A 17,404-nucleotide genomic window follows, 5' to 3' on the forward strand; every position below is an offset into this window, starting at 1 on the left:
CATTTCTGTTATGATGATTTTCGGATAGCAAGCTATTGGTTTTGCGTTGACTCGCATATTTTTAGTCCAGCACCGAGCTTTTATTTTTCTAAGGAAAAGAGAAAAAGTTCGAATAACCCTAAAAATTAAGAGATCAAAGGTTCGGGGGTTGCTTACGTTAAGAGAAGGTATTAACACCTTAAACGTCTATAGTACTCTATAGGAACCTCTTGTTTTTATTTATTTTGGGCTAAATTAATTACTTGCTTGTAAGTAAGGCCTAAGTGTGAATAAAAGTCTAAGTGTAAATGAAGGAAGAAAGAAAATGTTTTTGTTATTTTGTTGATTTGGAAAGACAAAGTCTTTTGCCTACGTATCCGAGCGAGGTCAAAATCACGTAGTTCGGGATAAAAATTCGAGTGATTTGTTTTGGTTGATTTTAAAGTTTGAAAAAATGTTTTTGAGAGGATTAGAGGCCGAAATGGCATAGAAGAATAAAATGTGATTCAATTGATTTTGAAAATGTTTTTTTTGAGAGGATAAGAGGCCGAAATGGCATAGAAGAATAATATGCGATTTGATTGATTTTAAAGTTTGAAAATAAAAGTCTAAGTACGATTAAAATTGATTGAAGTATGATTTAAAATTGTAGGAGAAATTCTATGAAAATAAACACTTAAAAACCTATAATTATTGACTTATCATATACCTAAAGTAAAAAGTATAGTAAAATTGATTGATAGATTTTCCCATATGGTTCTTTCTTAAGTATTTATTGTGGTTTACCCAATATGAACTGATCTTCTCCTTACGACTGCGAGATTATCAAATATGGTTCTTCTCAAGTAAAAATTATTTATTTTTCAATTAATTCAATAATAATTTCAAAATTTGTATCCAAACCAATATATGAATTAAATAACATAAACACTCTATGTAACAGTCCATTTTCGTTAGGATTATTTTATTTAATTATTATGTTTTATATGTGTTTAATTGCTTGTTTGTGTGTTTGACTTAGGATTAGTGGATTTTGAGATGCGAAAGGTATTTTGGTCATTTTCAGGACTAAGTATTTCGGTCATTTGTTGAGTAAGAGTAATTTATTCATTTTAGAATAAGGATTATTTTAGTGTTTTAGCGTGAATGGTTGTTTTTACCAAGTTAGAAGTAACTAGTGGTAAATATTTTGAGACGGTAATTATGAGATGTTTTAAGAGTAAAGTGTGTAGTAACTATTTATAATTAAGAAGTAAGAGTTTTGAGGCCCAATAAGAATAGAGTTACCCTAACCCATTATTAGAGTATATATAGATAACTCATGAGAGGAAATTAGGGTTACACTCATTCATTCACGCATTTCACAATTAGAAAGAGAGACTAGAGAAAATTGAGAGAGAAGAGAATAATAGAAGAGAAGAGGAAGACCCTTTTGGAGAAAAGTGAAGAGGAGTTAGGATTCTTTGGAGAAGCTATAATCTAGTTTTTCATTAATGGGTCCTGATTTCTTTTGTTGAATTATGAATTTGATGATTTTTTATGTTAATTTTTGTGCTCGTAATTATGTGGTAAAATTAGGTATATGAAAATTGTTGAAAACTTGTTGATGCTTAATTTTCATTGTTGATATGTGTTGAAGTGATTACTTTGAGAATTTGGCTTAACTTAGTGAAAATGATGATGTTGTTGTTATTAATTGATGAATTGATGAATTATGTGCTATGAATATTGTTGGGTATATTTTGTTGATGAGAATTCATGAATTTGATGATGATAATTGTGAGGTTTGGTTAAGTTGTTGTGTTTTGGTGATTTTTGTGGAAATGAGTTAAAATAGGTGAAGTTTGAATTTTATGAATTTGAATGGATTGATGAAGTTATTAGGTTAAGTTTGAGTGTTTAGAATTTCTATTTTGAAATCAAAGCTTTGGGTGTGAAATCGTTTTGGTGAAAATTGGGTTTTAGAGTAAAAAGTGGTTTTAAGCACTTTTGAAAAATAAGTCTTTTTGGTGAATTGGATAAAGTTGTTTTGTTATAGGAAAACTTTGTTTTATAATATGACTTGAAAAATCAGAAAATTTTTGTTGTCAAGGCCGCACGACCGTGCGTGTCCTTGGCACGAGCCAAGCGCCTGGTTCACACATGGTCTACACGACCGTGAGGCCAGTAGGCACAACCGTGCCACCTGTGCCCAAAAACTCGATTTTTTTCATTTGTAAGGATTCAAATGCATCCCTATGAGTCCCAAACACCTAACCTTATCGGAATGAAGCGTAATTGAACTTCTATGATTGTTTTAACATGGATTTTCTTTGAAAAAGGATTGATTTTGAAATGTGATGAAAAAAACACGAACCTTGAGATTTTGAGAAAATGAAGGAATTTTGTGAAACGAAAATGCTATGGTTGTTTAACTTACATGTTAGATGTTATGTAGGGATGTTTAATGACATGTAAGAACTTGAGATCCTACTTATGTTTAGGAAAATTGGAAATAGGAGATTTTGTGAAAATAGACGAGCTTAGGTAAAATGAGGGTTTATGATTTAATAACTTGCAATTGGTTTTATATTCATGATAACATGATGAAATAAGAAGGAATCAATGTTTGATTGGTGTGTACTATGTTGGTTATCATGATTGGTGTGTACTATGTTGGTTATCATGATGAAACGATGACCGTTTCCTTGTGATGATATATGTTGATGATGACTTTTGTGATGACTCTTTTGTCGATTATGACTTGTTGATTGTGTGGATCTAAATACTTGATAATGCAAGTGGTGAATATGGTGAAGATATTATATGATGGTGTGAATTGTATAATATATAATTGGTGATATGTGCATTGTCGAGTCTTTACTTGAAAGTCCATGCATTCATTGTCATATCGAGTCAATGGTCAAGAACACTTTTGTAAGGAATGCTGTTAGAAATGGCGAAGAACGCTATCGTAAGAAATGACATTAGTGGAATCTCGATAAAATTATCTTCGAATCCAAATCTTGGTATCACATGCTGGTAGAAGAGCCTACAACATTGCTTGCACTTGAGATTTATGAAATGTGTCATACTTGACTATATGATTTGGTGAATATGTGCATTGGTGAAATTTGGTGAATGTTGTGACTATGTTGATATGTGAATTTGTATATGTTGCTTGATTATCGCTTATATAGTTGAATAATAATGTTGATGTGAAGATTCATTGTTGTGTGGTATGATTAAGAGTTATTTCTTGAACATTGGAAAATGAATATGTTGTTATGCGTCTATTTGATTATATGATTATTTTATGGAATATAATCTAAACCTCAGTGGTTGTTTGGTTGACCGCCTTCCTATTTGTGTAAATGGATAGACGACGTGCATGACTGATTTTCTCTTATTGCTTGTGAGTTGCTTGAGGACTAGCTTTGGAGCTATCTCTTTTTCTTATGCTCGGGGTCTAGTTTAGGGCTCTGATTAGGGTGTCAGACTTATGCTATTTATTTTATGTCTTGCTGAGACTTGTTGCTCATTCATGTTTGAGATTTGAGATTTTATTTGGTGATGTATATTGAGACATGGTTATTGAGATTTCATTTTGTTGTTGAGATATTTTGTATGATGTTTTTCCGGTGCGAACTTTTATAAACATAGTTTTGTATGTTTTGAGATAATTGAAGAAGTAGCATCTAAACTCTTTTGAATTATTTCCATGATTTGTTGCATTAAGGGGTTTATGGTCTTACACTTTATACTAAAAAAAATAAATCAACTTTTAATTGACTATATTTGAATATACTCATTCTCATGATCTAGATGTATTACAATGTTTTGCTTTGTCCAGACTAATGTGCTTTTTCTTATTCAAATAAAATATTTTCATTACATTCAACGCTTCAACTTAAAATTTTAAATATACTTATTCTGGTAATTTATATTTATTAGTGTTTTGTTTTGACTAGATTAAGGTCTTTTTTCTTAATTAAAGAATTTTTTTCTATTATTTGCAAATTTGAACATGCTAAGAAATTTAAAATAGTATATATGTATTGGCACTTGTGCATTTTGTAATAAAATATATAACTTTTAAATAAATAATTATTGATTTTTAATACAAAGTTGTTTTAACATATACAATAAATATTGCATATGTTATACAAACCCTTAAAAACATTGTTGTCTTTCATTCAATGCATCAATTTAAATAATTGACTACATTAGTAGATATTTATATTAATGATTTAATGTATTGAAGTGTTTTGTTTTGACCAGACTAATGTGATTTTTATTATTTAAAGAAAATGTTGCCTTACATTTAATGATCAACTTAAAATCTTGAATATATTTATTATGAAGATTTAGATGTATTTTTTAATAAGATTTAGATATATTAGTGTGTTTTCTTTTGACCAGATTATGAGATTAATGTGTTTTTTCTTATTTAAAGAAATCTTTGTCTTTACATTTAGGGAGTGTTTGTTTCTATAGAAAGATTGTAATAGGGAAAGAAAGTTAAGGGAAAGAAGCACTTTCCTTAGTTTGGAACTTACTTAAAAGACTAAGGAAAGAAAGAATTTTGTGGGACCCACATTAAAAACCTTTCCCCTCATGTATGCACGGAAAGATTGTGGAAAGGTTGAGAAACACCCTATGTTGCATGAAAAGTCCAAAACATCCCCAACTCTTGTTACTTTTCTTTATTTCACTTTTTTTTTTTACTAACTTATTTATTTCAATATTCATTTGTAATCTCTCTCTTTTTATTTTCTCAATTCATTGCCTAATATTTTTTGTTCTGTCTCTGTGTCAATGGCATGCTGTGCTCGCGATTTTTGGATATCAAACCATTAATTGATTTGAATCGTCAATCTTTGAACTCTCGATTTTTATTCTTGGGAAGGGAAAAAATGAGTAAAAACCCTTATCGAGACTTTGGATTCGGGGGTTGGTTATGCGAAGGGAAGGTGCTAGCACCCTAAGCATCTACGGTATTCCGTAGGAACCTCTTACCTAGATTATCTTGTGCTAAAATACTTGTTCATTTGAAAAATTATTGCCTAAAATACTTGTTCATTTGAAAAATACTTGTTTTTTGAAATTTTTTTACATCAAAATACTCCTCTTCCCTTCCTCTACTCGAATCCAAGCTCAAAATTTCGAAAACATACACCAAAAATCCTAGATCTACAAATGAAAATGTGAAATTTTTACCTCTTTTTCCGGTCTCCTCCTTTCCTAGCTTGAATCCGGTCCGGCCTTCCCTCTTCTCCGGTTCGGTACTGCTTCTTTTCCGGTTCGCCTCCTTTCCTAGCTTTTTTCAGATCCGGTTCTCTCCTCCCTCTCTTGTTACGGTTCGGTCCGGTTCGGTTTCTTTCCGTTCCGGTTCGGTTTTGGTTTGTTTGGAATGATGATGATTTGTGGTTGTATGAATGGTTTGAGGTGTTTATGTTGTTATTGTGTGTTTCTGAAAATGATTGAGGTTCATGTGTTCTTGATATGGTTCATGTGAGTTCATGAAATTTTGGGTTTTTGATCCAAAATTTTGGAGAGAGAAGTTTGGAGATTGTTTGTGAGTGTGATTGCTGTTGACTGACTTTTTCTGACGTGAATAGTGTTTTTTTTCTCTGACCCATTTCCCAATGATTGACTGTGTTTTTATAGTGACAAACTAGGGTTGGCTCTGGTACAAACCAATGACCAAAATGCCCCTGCAGCTGAGACTTGGAGAAAAAGATTTGACCAAAAAGATAAATAAATAAATAAATAAAAAAAACAAAATGAATAAAACAAATAAAAAAAATAAAAAAGAATAAAAAGAAAAGAGAAAGAAAGAGGTCACGTGAGTGACTTCTGTTTGTTTGTTTTTTTTTTTCTAAAAAAATAAAAATAAAAAATAAAAAAGAATAATAATAATAAACAACTTAGCCTAAAAAAGAAAATAAAAAGTCCCTTCGGAATCTGACATGAGGTACTTCAAAGTATCCTCCCTGCCGAAATTTTGGTTAAAATGATTAAAAAGACACGCCTTTGAAAATGCGATTAGCCATTTTAAAATGACTTGCCTGCTATGACTAAAAGGATTATAAAATGCGTTTATAAAAATGCAAATGGAGTGATTTTAAATGTTGTAAAAAATGCAAGCGAGGACTTAAATGCAAGATGAAAGTTTTTAAATGATTAATGACGAAAAACACGAGTTTTAAAAGGTAAAAAAAACGAATAAAAGGGAATCTGAACTATTAAAAAAAAGTGGACAAAAAAGATTTCAAATGGTCCAAATTTGGGGTATGACAGATGCCCCTATTTAAGTTTCTTCGTCACGAAGGGTTTAAAAGGGAACCTTTTAAACCAAAGGGTCGAGGAGACTTAAATATATAAAAAAACGCCAATTTTGGACCGTTTGAAATGCCAGGGATGTGATGCTGATGAATGTGATAATATGACTGAATATGATGTAAGCATGAAGGTAAAGATGATGCAAAGACTGACTGGGAGACAAATGGATAGGTAACACTGGGGAAGGAAATGATAGGTAAGTATAAATGACATTGTTTCAAGGCGAAAGTAAAGACATGATTGGCCGACGAGTGGCGAAAGTAAAGGCGTGATTTGCCGACGAGTGGCGAATGTAAAGACATGATTTAGCCGACGAGTGGCGAAAGTAAGGACATGATTTAGCCGACGAGTGGCGAAAGTAAAGACATGATTTAGCCGACGAGTGGCGAAAGTAAAGACATGATTAGCCGACAAGTGGCGAAAGTAAAGACATGATTAGCCGACAAGTGGCGAAAGTAAAGACATGATTTAGCCGACAAGTGGCGAAAGTAAAGACATGATTAGCCGACAAGTGGCGAAAGTAAAGACATGATTAGCCGACAAGTGGCGAAAGTAAAGACATGATTGGCCGACAAGTGGCGAAAGTAAAGACATGATTGGCCGACAAGTGGCGAAAGTAAAGACATGATTCGCCGACAAGTGGCGAAAGTAAAGACATGATTTAGCCGACGAGTGGCGAAAGTAAAGACATGATTTAGCCGACGAGTGGCGAAAGTAAAGACATGATTAGCCGACCAGTGGCGAAAGTAAAGACATGATTAGCCGACAAGTGGCGAAAGTAAAGACATGATTTAGCCGACAAGTGGCGAAAGTAAAGACAAGACAGACCGATAGGATTTGCTAACATTATGGGATAGCAAACACACGGTAAAAAATAAAGGTAAGACAGACCATTAGCATTTTCTAAAAGCAAAGCCTCCGGTGAAAGTAAAGACAATGTAAAGCTTGGTACCAGGGGAGCGACTTGATAAAGATAAAGTTGAGGGGAACAAGGAATTCGTCTGAAGACAATGGGGAATTGTATAGACTGATTACTGGTGAGACCTGCCCCTTTGGAACATGTTTGATTTGATGACATTTTGGAGTTAGACACGTTGGGGATGATATCTGAGGATAGTGAAGCATAATATTGGGTAAAAAATGCAACTATGTATGAATGATATTTATATGCGTGCTATGTATGCATGAATGAATAAACATGTATGAGATTTGTATAACAATGTAATGGTAAGATTGGTTGAGACCAGATTGGGCATGTCCACAAGGAGAATAGTCCGGCATCACTGTGCGAACACTCGAAACTTTCATTGGGGATAAAGTCACTGGAGATGCAATCAAGCCACTGCTGGGGTAAGACCCAATGGTCAAAAGCTGGGGTAGAAGTCGCCATTCCACAAACACAACGTCGTACTGTCCTGTCTGAATAGTCATTGCTTTTTGTATATATTTTTGAAATCCCTAACTTTTGCCTGGACCGTCCTTTCGGATTTTGGATCCACCGGGGAGGTTTTTTTTTTTTTTTTTTTTTTTTTTTTTGCAATGACTACTGCTCCTTCGTTGAACCTGCTAGTTTCGGACCAACTGTTGACACATACTTCTGTATTTTCAAACTGTTCGATGGAGAACGTGTCGTTTGAAATACTGAGGAAGCGAGGTAAAATGGATTTCCAAACTGTTCAATGAAGAACGTGCCATTTGAAATATTGTGGATTGGTGACATCTCTGGATCAGCCACACTAGTGATGACACTTTTAATGAGATACCATTGAAATAAGACACTGGATGGTAATGCAATTTATAAATGATATTTGTATGCATGTTAGATGTGCATGAATGTTATATGCATGTATATGTATATGAATGAATGTATGAATATACGCATGAAACTTGTAGGACCGTATGACTGTATATAACAGGTGAAACTGACAAACAAGACTGGATAGGTAAGATAGGAGGTTGAACGACATCGCAGTACAAACACTCAGCAATCTTCATTGGAAATAATATCACCGGAGATGAATCAACTTAAAGTTGGGGTAAAGCACGATATCAAACCACAAGTAGGGGAAACAAACCATTAATCAGGCCCCTGAAAGGAGAATGCCCCATAATCAAACCACTTGAAGGGAGAATGCCCCATAATCAAACCACAAGCAGAAGTTGCCATTAATCAACCCACAAGAGAGCTACCAACCCATGTTTTGGCAGAAGTCGCCATTCATCAAACCATAGGCAGAAGTTGCCATTTGTAAACCAATACCGAGTGCATTCTTCCATTTGACCCTCTTGCACTGTGATGTCTCTGTCTTTGTTTTTTTTTTCATTTCATTTTTTTTTTTTTTATATTTTTTGAATCCCTAACTTTTGCCTGGACCGCCCTTTCGGGTTTTCAATCCACCGGGAACATATTCTTTTTGTTTGTATGCCCCTAATTTTTGCCTGGACCGTCCTTTCGGGTTTTCAGTCCACCGGGACGCTCATTTTTGGCTTAAGCCGCCCTTTCGGGTTTTCGACTTAGCAAGCTTTTTACTTTTTTTTTTTGACAAAGGTCATCTCACAGCTTTTAGTCATGCCAACCTTGCAGAGTTTAACTGTCCTTGAGACGGATGTTGATGTATGTTTCACCTGCTCATAAGTTCAAAGAAGATGTACTTGTTGTTTATGCTTTTCAGAAGACATGATAAAAAATTTTTTTTTTTTTTTTTAAAAGATTTTTTTTTTTGAATTTTTTTGCTTTAGGTATTAACATCAAAAATAGAAGAAAAATTTGCAAACAGAATAAATGAGAATTTTAAATAAATGGGCACAAGCTCAAGTTAATGTAAATGGAATGGTGGCCTGCCAAGGCGTGGCTCCACAGATTTTAAAAGTTTGGAAAAATGGTAATTATATGGAAAAGGTACGTTGAACACAATAACCACTGTTTCCTCTACCAACTTTGAATTCCACTGTTTTGAGTCTTTGATTTGCAGACGCTTCAGATCGGAAGCCCTTTAACAGCTAAGATGCCCCAGATGAATCATATCTGATTTGATGCAATTACCTTGCCATGAGTCGGAGGTCTTTTGACGGCTGAAATGCCCCATATGAGTCATGTCCGACCAGATGCAGTTACTTTGTCATGATCCTTAACTTTTGCATAGATCGCCCTTGCGGGTTTCAACCTATCAGGATAATCATTTTTTTTTTTTTATATGTCTCTAACTTTTGCATGGACCGCCCTTTCGGGTTTTCAGTCCATCGAGACGCTCTTTTTTTTGCCTAAGCCGCCTTTTCCGGTTTGCGACTTATCGAGCTTTTTCATTTTAACAAAGTATTTCTTGACTGCATCGGTATACACAGGACATACAAGTTTAACCTCATGCTTTGTATTAGGCATTCATTGCTCTTGGAGTTTGTTTAAATCAGATAGCATAACTTTTGAGCACAAGGCCACTCTCTTGACATTCATGGGGACGAGCCTTCTCTTGTTGAAAACATGCTTTTGATACAATTGTTCACGCCATACGGCAATAACACTTTTAAATTCAATCAAGCTTAGCTTTCATTGGAACTCCCGTTGACAGGACTTTGACCTTCATGTGAGGCACTGCCTTTATGTGGTAGACTGAGGGATGGAGGGGGGGTTGCCCCTGTTGAAGTGTGCACTTGAAGTATAATATCCTTGCAAGACAAATGGTAGCATCTCGTGCCAGTCTTTGTACATGAAAGTCCACTTTTGGGCAATCTTTCTTGATATTTGCTGCTTCTATGGCCAAGATGCCCTAGTAGGAGAGAAATCTTAGTGGAAGTTTCTTCATCATCCTCTTCTTCAGCCTCATATACAAGGAACTCAAAGTCGAGCGAGAGTACAGGGTTTAAGTGTTCAATGGGTTTATTAATGCATGATTTGATTATTGATACAAATATTATGATTATGCAGATATGTGGAAATGATTAAAGAAAAAGAAATTTTTGGTTTTTTTTGTATTACCATTTTTCCAGAAAAAGCACAAAATAAAAGAAGGTCGGGACCAAGACGACCTTTTCATTAATGATGAAAATAGATACAGCAAAAAGCCCTAAACAAGTTCACTTCCGTCTCGGGTGGGACGAAAGGATTTTTTTTTTTTTTTTTTTTATATTTTTAAAAAAACATAAAGCCACAAACAAACATATTAATTGAACAAAAGAGTAGTAGAAATAAACATCAGCAAAGGCCCAATTGTAGCTAAACACTCCACATGTCAACACAAGGTCCAAAAATCCGATAGCAGGTTAACTTGCACATTCAGATCCAAATTCTTCGAAAGGTATGAGATCGTCTTCGATCAGTTTCTGGACTTCAATCTTTAAAGAAAAACAGCGCTCAACATCATGACCTTGTGCCCCTTGATGGAAAACACAAAAGAGATCAGGTCTCCATCGAGCCGGCAATTTCTTCGGTATTGGAGGAGGTGGCCTAGTCTGGACAAGGTTCCTCTCAAGCAAATAGGGAAACAACTACCCATATTTCATTGGAATCGGATCAAATTTAATTCTTGGAGCCTGCTGTCGAGGCTGTTGTTGATATTGCTGAAACTGGGGCTGATAACCCGGATCTTGAACAACATTGGTGATGGGTCTAACAGCGGCAACAGAGTGAGGAGCCAGATGTTGTTGTTGAAGTAGCACTTTTATATCTTGGTCATCGAAGGACCAGACGTTATTTTCAATCAACTTCTGAACTTCTTCTTTCAAAGGGTAGCACTGCTCAGTGTCATGACCTGGTGCCCCTTGATGGAATACACAGTTGAGGTCAGGGCGATACCAAGGTGGCAGCGAATTCGGCACCCGAGGAAGTGGTAGGGTTTGAATAAGGTTCTTCTTAAGCAAAATGGGAAGCAAATCCGCATATTTCACAGGAATCGGATCACACTGAGATGCTTTTTGGACCTGATTTTGCGGAATGAACTTCTGAGGAACCTGATTCTGAGGGATAGACTGCCGAGGAGCCTGTTGTCGAGGCTTTTGAGGGCACATTGGCTGATATGGTGATTGAGGCCTTTGTTGGACAAGCGGTGGATCGTTTGTAGCCATCAATGAAGATACAAGGCTAGTTAACTTCTCTACCTCAGCCCTAAGTGTTGTTACTTCTCCACGAAGCTCGTGGACCTCTTGCTCAAGTTGATCCATCTTTTGTGTTTGCACGAGTGTCTGCATATGTGAGCCGAACTTGGATGAAGACATCTGACCACTTTACTAATGAATTGACCCTTTTATGGAGAAGACACAGTGTGAGATACAGACTAGAAACTATGAATGCAAAATGATGCATGATATGCTTATGCAAAAATAGATTTTTTTTTTTTTTTTTTTTGAAGGACTTGTTAAAGTGAAATGTAAACATGGCAGAGGAACATGGTTTCATTTGAAAATTGTCAAGATATTTACAATAGGTTTCTTTTTCAAAAGGTAAGAACGAAACCAAGGAAGAAGTTCTTTAACATAAGCTAAAAGCTTAGTTAAGATTTTGGAAGTTGTATTTCTCGGTGTTCATTCTTACAAGGTCCATATCCGTGATGTTTACAAAAACTTGTCTAAGTCCTTCAAAAAAAATTTTTTGATGGAAAAGGTTGTTTATGAATGAATGCATGTATGCATGGTTATGCTAAGTGGATAGAATACATGGTGAGGGTAAGTTCCACAACGTTGGAGTCAATGGTAACAACGCCATTTGGTAAGGACTATGGTTTAACCCGCGTAGGATCTAAATCCCCAGTGAAGTCGCCATTTCTGTGCTCGCGATTTTTGGATATCAAACCATTAATTGATTTGAATCGTCAATCTTTGAACTCTCGATTTTTATTCTTGGGAAGGGAAAAAATGAGTAAAAACCCTTATCGAGACTTTGGATTCGGGGGTTGGTTATGCGAAGGGAAGGTGCTAGCACCCTAAGCATCTACGGTATTCCGTAGGAACCTCTTACCTAGATTATCTTGTGCTAAAATACTTGTTCATTTGAAAAATTATTGCCTAATGTCTAAGTGAAAGAATGGAGGGAGAAGAAGTATGTTTTTGGTTTATTTTTATTTGATTTGGAAGGATAAAAATCCTATGCCTACATACCCTTTAAGAAAAGGGATCAAAACCAATGTAGTTCACCTCAAAAATTTCTTTGGTGGTTTAGATTGATTTTAAGATTTTTGAAAATGGTTTTAAGAAGAGAAAGAGGCCTCAAGGCATGAGATAAAAGAAATGAGTGAGGTTGATTGATTTTAAATTTTGAAAATGATTGAAGTTGAATTAAAATTGATTAAAAATTTGATTAAGAAAATAAAGAGAAAATATTGCTAAGAAAAAAGTTTTTTTTGAATTTGACATATTTGATTTTTTTTTGAAAATGATTTTTTCTAAACTAACGGTGAAAACTAACGTAACGTCGTAAAAAATTAACGGAAAGCGGTAAATAAAATGTGGTAGTGTCGGTGCATGTGTCGGTGCTTGTGTTACCTACATTATTACATCAATTCCTAAATACAACCCTAAGGCCTTTATGCCAAAATAAAATGCAAGAAATAAAATTACATCAATTCCCTATTTATACATACTAAGTCAATGACAAAATAAAATGATGAGAAAATTAAATATGCATGCTATGATTTAGGATAAAAATTAAATGGTTAGTAATCACAAGAAATATTATAGTGAATGAGACATAAGAAATAATAAGCAAGAATTAAGACAAATAAAAATTAAGGTCATCATATAAGAAATAAATAAAAAAACATAAAAAGAAAACAAATAGAAAGGATTTTTAAAATTAGGGAAAATTAAAATAGTGAGAGAATATATTTTTTTGGAATTTTTCTAAACACAAAAATGTCAAAAAGTGTAAAAACAGCATTTAAAAAAAATAAAGATAAATAAGAATAAAAAATAATAAAACATTGGCTCAGCAGGATTAATTCTGGACCATTGGATGAATCCAGAGGTCCAGATCTGAATCCCAAAATCTCATCACAGCCATTGGATCAAAGATCCAAGGGTTTAAAAAAACCACAAAAATAGAGAAGATAACAAGAGAAAGCACAATGACCGTCAGATCAACGATCTGACGGTTCAAACAGAAAGCATACCACAGTCCACACAGCAGAACACATACAGAATTTAAAACAGATCAAACAGTGGCCGTCAGATCATGGAACGATCCAGATCTGATGGCTACTAACGCGATGGAGCATTGTATGGTTATGAGTACGCGCGCGTGTGATCCGGCAAAAAGAAAACATTATAAAAGCAAATTTAACAAAAAAATAACATAAAATTAAAACACTTCTCTCTCTAAGTTAAACTTAGAGAGAGAAGCTCTCCCCTCCCACAAAGAACACACGCGGCCGGAGAAGAAGAAGAGGGGCGGCCGGAGCTGCTCCGGCGCGGTGGTCGGCCGGAGCGCCGCCGCGCCGGAGTTTTTTTTTTTTGCTTTTTTTTTTTTTGAAATTTTTTTACATCAAAATACTCCTCTTCCCTTCCTCTACTCGAATCCAAGCTCAAAATTTCGAAAACATACACCAAAAATCCTAGATCTACAAATGAAAATGTGAAATTTTTACCTCTTTTTCCGGTCTCCTCCTTTCCTAGCTTGAATCCGGTCCGGCCTTCCCTCTTCTCCGGTTCGGTACTGCTTCTTTTCCGGTTCGCCTCCTTTCCTAGCTTTTTTCAGATCCGGTTCTCTCCTCCCTCTCTTGTTACGGTTCGGTCCGGTTCGGTTTCTTTCCGTTCCGGTTCGGTTTTGGTTTGTTTGGAATGATGATGATTTGTGGTTGTATGAATGGTTTGAGGTGTTTATGTTGTTATTGTGTGTTTCTGAAAATGATTGAGGTTCATGTGTTCTTGATATGGTTCATGTGAGTTCATGAAATTTTGGGTTTTTGATCCAAAATTTTGGAGAGAGAAGTTTGGAGATTGTTTGTGAGTGTGATTGCTGTTGACTGACTTTTTCTGACGTGAATAGTGTTTTTTTTCTCTGACCCATTTCCCAATGATTGACTGTGTTTTTATAGTGACAAACTAGGGTTGGCTCTGGTACAAACCAATGACCAAAATGCCCCTGCAGCTGAGACTTGGAGAAAAAGATTTGACCAAAAAGATAAATAAATAAATAAATAAAAAAAACAAAATGAATAAAACAAATAAAAAAAATAAAAAAGAATAAAAAGAAAAGAGAAAGAAAGAGGTCACGTGAGTGACTTCTGTTTGTTTGTTTTTTTTTTTCTAAAAAAATAAAAATAAAAAATAAAAAAGAATAATAATAATAAACAACTTAGCCTAAAAAAGAAAATAAAAAGTCCCTTCGGAATCTGACATGAGGTACTTCAAAGTATCCTCCCTGCCGAAATTTTGGTTAAAATGATTAAAAAGACACGCCTTTGAAAATGCGATTAGCCATTTTAAAATGACTTGCCTGCTATGACTAAAAGGATTATAAAATGCGTTTATAAAAATGCAAATGGAGTGATTTTAAATGTTGTAAAAAATGCAAGCGAGGACTTAAATGCAAGATGAAAGTTTTTAAATGATTAATGACGAAAAACACGAGTTTTAAAAGGTAAAAAAAAACGAATAAAAGGGAATCTGAACTATTAAAAAAAAGTGGACAAAAAAGATTTCAAATGGTCCAAATTTGGGGTATGACACATGCAATTAAACTACTCACGCAATGGCCACAAATTTTTCCATACACTATATATATATATTCAAGGAGTCAAGGGTATTTATGTCAATTACTATATATAGATCTTTCTTTCCTTCAACTTTCTATTCCACTTTCTATTATACCAAACAACTAAAATAATCCCCTCACTTTCTCCTCTCTTTCTTTCCTCATACAATCTTTCATTTTTCTTTCTTTCCTTATACTTTCATTCTTCAACCAAACAAAGCCTTAATGTATTACTGTGTTTTATTTTGACCAAACTAATATGTGTTTTTCTTAGTTGAAGAAAATGTTTCCATTACATTTATTGAATCACCTTTTTTTGACAGAATTTAATGCATCAACTTAAAATAGTTAATATGGTCAAGGTGCAATCTCACAATATGCATATATAAGTAGATAAACACATCAAGGATACAATATGTTGTATGGACAAGATGAATACTACAAGGAGTTATGTTGTCACAATGGTTCTTTTATTTGCTTTCTTCATTTGTGCATCAGGTTTGAAACTATTGAGTTAATTGAGTACATGGTCTATCATCATGTTGTGATGGTTAACTTCAAACATGTTAGTTTACACTTCAAATCTTTCATTTTTTTTTTTACATTCAATACTAATCTCATGTCTACATGTATTGGTTGAATATGTAGAGACGTGCTTGGCATTGGAAAGAAGAGAACTTTTTGGGATAAAATGTAATAATGATGCATATTGCCAGTCTGTCTCTGATTGTGATATTCATAAGGGAGAACAATCACATTGTATTGATGGGAAGTGTTGGTGTTTTTTGCCACCATCTTCCGCTAATAAACATACATAGCTAGTTTAATACCCTATATTGCAAGTATTGAATGTTGTTATGAAATTTTCATGTATGAAAAAAATAATATGCATAAATTGCAAATTTAGTGGTGTTGATCTTTTTTCTGTAGCGATACTTCTATCTTTATAGACAAAATAAAGGTAAACATCCAAAGACCGACCCCTAATCAGAGCCCTAGAGACTAAGACTCTAAAAGCAGTAAACGAGGTAGAATCCAAGCTATCCTAGAGAAACTCACCAAGCAAAGCGACTAGTCATGCACGCCATCCACACATTCATAAGAATAAGGTAGGCGGTCAACCAAACTACCACTGGGGTTAGTTCACAATTAAACATAATCAAATGAAATAATCAACATAATTCAATTCCATATGATTAATAATTTCAACATCATCATAAGTCCACAAGTATACAAACACAATCGAGTAATGCATACGATTCACCTTTTTCAAGTATTCGCAACAATCACCAAAATTCACCAATGCACATATACACAGATTCACGTAATCAAGTACGACTCGACTCACCAATAGATAAATTCATGCAATATTCTAGACTCATCTAGATGCATTTGATACCATAGGATTTCAAAGATAATTTCTTCGTTAACGAATCCACTAACATAATAAACACCACCAATTATGTTCTGCAGATAAACACCCCGAATTCACATACTTAAACTTACTTCATTATGACTATGAATGCATGGACTTCAAGTAAGGACTCGACAATGCATAACTCACCACCATAGACATTAACATAAAAATCACCACCAATTATGTTATTCACCAACAATTTGCATTATCAAATACTTCCATCCATACAATCAACAAGTCATCATTAATTCATCAATTTACGATCAAAAAGAACCATCATCAACATTTAGCATCTCAAAGAAAACAATAAAGTTTCCAAATCATATTTCACCTCAAAGACAGGCATTTATCCTTATCATGATATTCATCATATAAATCACTCAACCCTTATCAATTAATTCACATTCACTCATACTAATATAAATTCAAAGTCTCCTACAAGTTATACGACCATAAAGCATTAATTTGACAAAGTTCGTCTATTTTTGTAAAAACTAGCATTTTCCGATTGTTCCCTTAAAATCAAAGTAACAAAGTTCAAACACCTCAATCGAGTATATACACAATTCACATATGAGTGCAGTAGCATATACATATACGTTTCATAAGCCAATACCAGAACATGTGACCTTGTTCTTGGGTTTTCCTTCAAGAAACCCTCAATTTTCACCCCAAAATTCCATTTTTTATCCTCTTGACCCCAATTTCAACCCCAAAACTTGTACATTAGTTTGTAAACATCAAATTCAAAACAACAACAAGCATCAAATCATAACATCAATTCACCTCAAATTCATCACTTATATCATTTTCCACCAAAACCCACAATTTTCTCAATTTTCATCCAAACTTCATAAGTAACCACACAAATTCAAACCCAATCAATATACAAACATAACAAACATTCATGAAGTGAATTCAAACATGTTTCAACAACAATCACTCACCAATTCATGATTTACACTCAATTAATAAAAAATCATCAAAACAACTTAACAACAACA

The 17,404-nt window shown here is 34.3% G+C and overlaps 1 protein-coding gene across 1 annotated transcript in view; it reads left to right on the top strand.

The window, feature by feature from the left end:
- Positions 1-15,904, top strand: part of LOC11405711 (structural maintenance of chromosomes protein 5) — a 34,882-nt gene extending 18,978 nt beyond the window's left edge. Inside the window, exon 32 of the transcript XR_003010537.2 lies at positions 15,632-15,904. The gene's annotated coding sequence lies outside the window, so the exon portion shown is untranslated. The remainder of the gene's footprint in view (positions 1-15,631) is intronic.
- The last annotated feature ends 1,500 nt before the right edge of the window (positions 15,905-17,404 follow it).

The sequence above is a fragment of the Medicago truncatula genome, chromosome 3 (assembly GCF_003473485.1).
Source record: "Medicago truncatula cultivar Jemalong A17 chromosome 3, MtrunA17r5.0-ANR, whole genome shotgun sequence".
Lineage (NCBI taxonomy): Eukaryota > Viridiplantae > Streptophyta > Magnoliopsida > Fabales > Fabaceae > Medicago > Medicago truncatula.